Below are 6,000 nucleotides of genomic sequence, written 5' to 3' on the forward strand. Positions count from 1 at the left end.
TCTCCTCCTCTCTGTACATCTGCCTTTCCAATAAAATAAATAAATCCTATAAAAAAAAGTCAGTGTCCCAGGGCCGGTTTCCATGGTTTTCTCTCTTTACACACGCACACACGCTGTCTTGTCTCAGTCTGTAAATATGTCTTTCTCTCCACTCTGCCCTCCTTCCTTGCGGCCCCAGGTTCATCTCACATTCTTGAAGCCTCCTCTGTGGTCTTCAGAAGGCTGCTGTGACTCTATCCTTACATCATTCCTCCTCAGGCTGGGAGCAATTAGCCTGACTCTCTGTGGCCACTGTGACATTCCATCCCACATCCCTGGAAGAGTCCCCCTGGCCCTTGGGAATGGTGTGGCTTAGTCTGGTTCTGGGTGCTTTTCCTGAGCAGGACCGAGGGGGCAGGATGGAATGTGGCCCAAGAGGAAAATCAGGGCAGGATTCTCAAAACACCAAAAATGAATGTTGGGGGCTCCCAGGTCAGGCCAAATGAATGATGAACCTGCAGCTGCTGCACAATCATAGGCAGCGTCAGGCTCAAAGCTTCTAGATCCCTGAAGATACATCAGAGCTTCCCTAAATTGCCTTTCAGTTTCAGGCTTTGGGGCTAGGCTTCGTGGCATGCACAGCTAAGCTGCTGCCTATGACATCTGCATCTCGTATCAGAGCCTGGGTTCAAGTTCCTGTTGCTTTGCTTTGCATTCAGCTCCCTGCTAAGGGCTCGTGGGAAGGCCGCAAATGGTGGCCCAAATGCTTGTGGGAGACCCAGATGGCATTGCTAGCTTTTGGTTTCAGTCTGGCCCCATTCTGGCTTTGGCAGTCAATTTGGGAGTGAACTAGTAGACTGCAGATCTGTCACTCTGCTTTTTTGAAATAAATCAGTCCATCAAAAAACCATACAGCATGTTTTAAACATCTATAGACACATTTGCATAGATTAAAAATACTTTCTATATGTTTTAAAACTTAGTTTAAAACATTTAGATTGGCTAAAAACAAAACAAGACAAACAGAAACACTATGTATTCTAGTCATCGAACAGGATTTGGATATAAAACCACTTGGATTTAGTGCTGTGTTTTAAAGTGGGATAGCCAGGACCCTTTCACAGGGCCCAGGCCAGTTGTTACCAGGCTTCAAAAAGTTCACGAATATGCTTCATGAAAGATCTGCATGGATTTCAAAAAAGTAAATGCTTTAAAGCATTTTCATTTATTTGAAAGGTAGAGAGGCGGAGATGGAGAGGAATCTTCCATTCACTGGTTCATTCTGCCTGATGCTAATGGAGCGGGGCTGGGCCAGGCTGAGGCCAGGAACTGGGAACTCAATCTGAGTCTGTCTGCCCTTGTATTTTGGGAAATGGACTCCCTTGGCTGCCTTGGCCTTGGACTCTCTAGCATCTCCAGGAAACATCAGGGAAAGTACCACAGAGGTGCAGGGGGCTGCCATCGGATAAAGGGGCTACAGTGCCCTTGAAATGGATCCCTCGCCTTGTGGGGGCACTCTGCTGCGCTGGCTCCCCCACCCCCTTGGCTGCCCTCCCAGTTAGTACAGGGCCTGCTTTCTTACCACTCAGCCAGCCGAGCAGCCCAGGGGAGCTCCCTGCTGCCTGTGTCTGGGATCAGGACTCCAGGCTGGAAACTGGAGGAGGACCTGAAGCGGTAGACCGTCCCAGACTTGGACTTGGTCCAGGCCTCCCCCATCACTCCCTCCCCCTGGGGAACACAGGAAGCTAAATGGAGACATTCTTCTTGCCTTTTCTGTGCCTTTCACCTCCAGGTAGAAGTTCTTGTGCTTAAAGGAGTGACTGGGCTTCTCCTCTCAGCCAAGGAAAAAGTACACAAGGAGGCAGAGATCCGGGTCTGATAGGGCCTTTACAAGGGGATCCACTTATTAGAGCATGTTGATGGGGTGCAGGGGTGGGGAGTGTTGAGCGATGAGGCTGCAACAGCAGGGCAGGACAGGGCTGGGGTGAGGTGGGAGGAGGGCAGGATCTGCACCGTGAAGGGAATGAAGCAGACAGGCAGGAGAAGAATGTAACCAGACCTACCCAAAAATCCATTCACACTAAGAGGTGACTCTCAAGCCGTTCCCCACAGCTCTCTTCTCTTTGTCACCCTCTGGGATTCCAGCAATAGCAAATATTCCTCCTGAACACCCCAGTGGGTCCTATCTCTGAAATGCTCACCTCTTTACTACTCTTTTTTAAAGGAAAAGCTTGGGGCCCAGTGTGATGGCTCAGTGGCTAAATCCTCCTCTGACAAGTGCTAGGACCCCATAGGGGTACCAGTTCATGTCCCAGCTGCCCCACTTCCCATCCAGCTCCCTGCTTGTGGCCTGGGAAAGCAGTGAGGATGGTCCAAATCCTTGGGACCCTGCACCGTGTGGGAGACCCTGAAGAAGCTTCTGGCTCCTGGAGACCCAGAAGAAACTGCTGGTTCCTGGCTCTAGATTGGCTCAGCTCCAGCTGTTGCAACCATTTGGGGAGTGAATCAGCAGGCAGAAGACCTTTCTCTCTATAAATCTACATATCCAATAACTTTTTTTTCTAGAAAAATAATTTTGTAGCATTATTTCTTTGTCATCTTTGCACTTATTAAAGCTGCTGTTTCAAATTTTAGTATCTAAATATCAACCTCAAGTTTATCCTCATCAGTTCTTGGGAAGGTTGTCCCTGTCAAACAAATGCAGGCTTTGTGCAAGGTACAAGTGCAATGGAGGTGACTGAGGCAGATGGGGCCCCCGCTTTTGTGGCACTCATGTTCTGGGGTCAGGGGATGGCATACCAGCTCACCAACAAACACATGAGATGGTTTTACTTTGTGGTAAGCACTATGCAGACAGTACCCCAGGTGACAGAAAGACTGGAGATTGGCAGTTGGTAATGAGTCTTTCAGATTGTCATGGGAGTCAGCCGAGGTAAGCTCAGATGGGCAGGGAGGAACCTGTCTATACAGAACTACTTCAAGCACTCCAGGTGGAAGAATAGCAGGTGCCGGGTCCCTCAGGTGCAGAACAACACTTATGCTTAGCAGAGAGAAGGTTAGCCTGGACAGACAGCATTCAGCCAAGGAGAGAGTTATTTGAGAAGAAATCTGATAGGCTGGGGCCAGATCACCTAGGGCTATGAGGGCCAAGAGATAAAATTTGAGTTTCCTTCTAATGGAATAAGAGACATTAAGGTTAAAGTCAAAACAAGTTTGGCTGCACACAAGTGAAAACCCCCAAATAAGAATGGCTTGAACAAAACAGAAGCTATTTCAGTGAAAGGCCAGGATTGACATGGCAGCAGCTCGATCTTCAGGAAGGAGGATTTTTCTCTTTTTCTGCTGCTTGGCAGCTGATGACCTTGTGATCCAGCATGGAGCTGCTGCAGACAAAGCTGAGAGCCGCCAGCAGATTGGTTCCTCCCACCTGCATCTCCTCTTCTTGCTGTCTCCGCTGGCGTATCTTGCAACTTCTCTCTGCACTCCCCTCAATGTCTAATTCCCTACTTCAGCAGCGTAAAGTAGCACGTGAATATGTGCCCAGAAGAAATTCAGTATGGAACTCTATGGAAATGAATAGAAAAGGCGCTTCCTCAGAGACCACCATCGTTGATGAGTTTTCCAGTATGTGTTGACCCTGCTCGCTCTCTCCCTGAGTGTGTCTGGGTTTGAGACTCACTCCTTTGCTTCTGATCATTTCTCACAGTTATCTCACAGCATCTGTTTCCCTTTCTCTGCCTTCTCTCTCTTCCTCATTCTAGTTCTGCTTCTCTTATCAAAATACGGTTCTTATTAACTCATACAAATAAAACTGAGCTTGTAACCCATGGGAGGGGAATTCCACAGGAGGGTTAATCCTGTCCAGAAAGAAATCATGTATATACTGGCATGGAAAGAACCCTGTGGAGAGTCCTAGGTGGAATTCAAAATCATTTGATGTCCTACCAAGCAGTAAAACTGTAACCTCTGGCGTTCTTTGGTGTTTTAAACTGAAAGAGTTAACATGTAACTTCAGAGTCCTGTCCTAATCTTCCTAATCGTCAAACAAAGTTACACCCTAGAGGGGAACACCCTTGGGTGGCTTTGTGCAGCACACTGCTGTCATCGACAAGACACCTGTCACTCTTTGGTCTCATTGCTAAGTTTCAGGTAAACTTTTCTCACATTTGATTCTCTCTGCCTGTCTCTGTCTTCCTTTGATTCTATCTCTCTTAACGACTGCTTTTCCATCATCTTTCCCCTCGGGAATTGGGGGGATGTTGACATGAGCTGTGGGAAATGACACAGCCTGCCAGTGTGTCTGCACTTCTTTGCAGAAGCGGAAGGAAATCAAATGGACATTCTGAGAGTTTGGAGGAGAGGCTCTGAGAGTGTGTAGACGTGGCAGGAGAAGGGAGAGACAGCGAGCAGCCCAGCAGCCGAGCAGCCGTGGAGCGAGAGAGCTGGCTGGGGCGGAGGTGACTTCACACCACAAAAATGTCTGAATCAGGAGAATCACCCAACTCGGATGGGGCTGGGAAGCCAGCAGTGCAGTGGGGGAGGGATAGAGCTGGATTAGATTCAGGTCTCCCTCGATGCCCTGGGCACTCAGGAAGGAAAGCATCCTTCTCCTTTTGTGTCTCCTTCTGTGACAATGCAGAGCAGGGTCTCTGGACGAACAACCCCACAGATGCAGTGGGGACAGCCTGCAGCCCCTGAGTCCCCACCAGCAAACCTGAGGGTCTGGGTGAGAATGCAGGAAGCAGGGGAGAAGCCAGAAACAGAAAAGGCCTAAAATAGTCCATCAAATGGTCGCAAGGCCTTTTGAACTCTCAATCCTGGTAGTTTTCAGACATTCCTTTGGCTGCGGAACCCTGGCTGACAATTAAAACAGCAAAACGGCAGTTACCCATGGGGGTCCACAACAGGAAGATCCGAGCACATCCTTTGGGTCCTCAAGCTGTCCTTTCAGCACTGGAATCTTGCTCAACAAACCTCATTATGTAAGAGCAAACTCAGGCAGGAATTTGACTATTTGCTGACTTCAGATGTTGATGGGGGTGGGGAGCTGCAGCATAGCCTAGCGGCTAAAGTCCTTACCCTGAACACGACCCGGGATCCCATATGGGCACCGGTTCTAATCCCAGCAGCCCCGCTTCCCATCCAGCTCCCTGCTTGTGGCCTGGAAAGCAGTGGAGGATGGCCCAAAGCCTTGGGACCCTGCACCCACGTGGGAGACCCGGAAGAAGTTCCTGGCTCCTGGCTTTGGTCGGCGCAGCACTGGCCATTGTGGTCACTTGGGGAGTGATTCATTGGACGGAAGATCTTCTTCTCTGTCTCTCCTCCTCTCTGTGTATCTGACTTTCCAATAAAAATAAATAAATCTTACAGCACACACACACACAAGATGCTGATAGGGAAGGGGGCTGGTGGATCATCACCCCTCCGCTTTCAGGGCTCCTTTTCACAGGCGTGGAAGGGTCTGAACTAAAAGGAAGGTGAGAAGAGAGCTGAAGCAGAAGATGAGCAGGTTAGGCGTGTGCAGGAAGCAAGAGACAGGGCCGCTTGCAAATGTTCACAGTCAGAAAGCATGATGTCAGCCACTTTCCACAAACAATGGGAGAGAACCAGGCTGGGGGTCCTGTCCCTAGAAGCAAAGGAGATTCCTCCCACAGGAGGGCTTTGTCAGGGGAGCACACACTGTTTTTAAGGACAGAAAGACCTCTGGGAAGGAGTTTGCTCTCCAGGACTGTGGTCCGCGGCTGTTAGCTGCCTGCACCTGACTGAATCCTGTATCCCTGGCTTCTCCCTTGAGGGGACACTTGGCTTGCTCAGGGAGCCCCTTCTTTCTAACACTGGCAGGAAACAGATGCTTCCTGCTGCCTGCCTGTTGGCACAGAGTGACAGGACCAGGAGTTCTGGGCGGGGGGCCCACATCTTCCCATGGCGCCTGCTTGACTCTAGAGAGCTTCCTACTCCCTGCCACGCACAGCACTGTGTGTGACACTCCGTGCTTTGGACAGATTGCCCCTTCTTGCCACG

Source organism: Ochotona princeps, chromosome 19, assembly GCF_030435755.1.
Source record: "Ochotona princeps isolate mOchPri1 chromosome 19, mOchPri1.hap1, whole genome shotgun sequence".
Lineage (NCBI taxonomy): Eukaryota > Metazoa > Chordata > Mammalia > Lagomorpha > Ochotonidae > Ochotona > Ochotona princeps.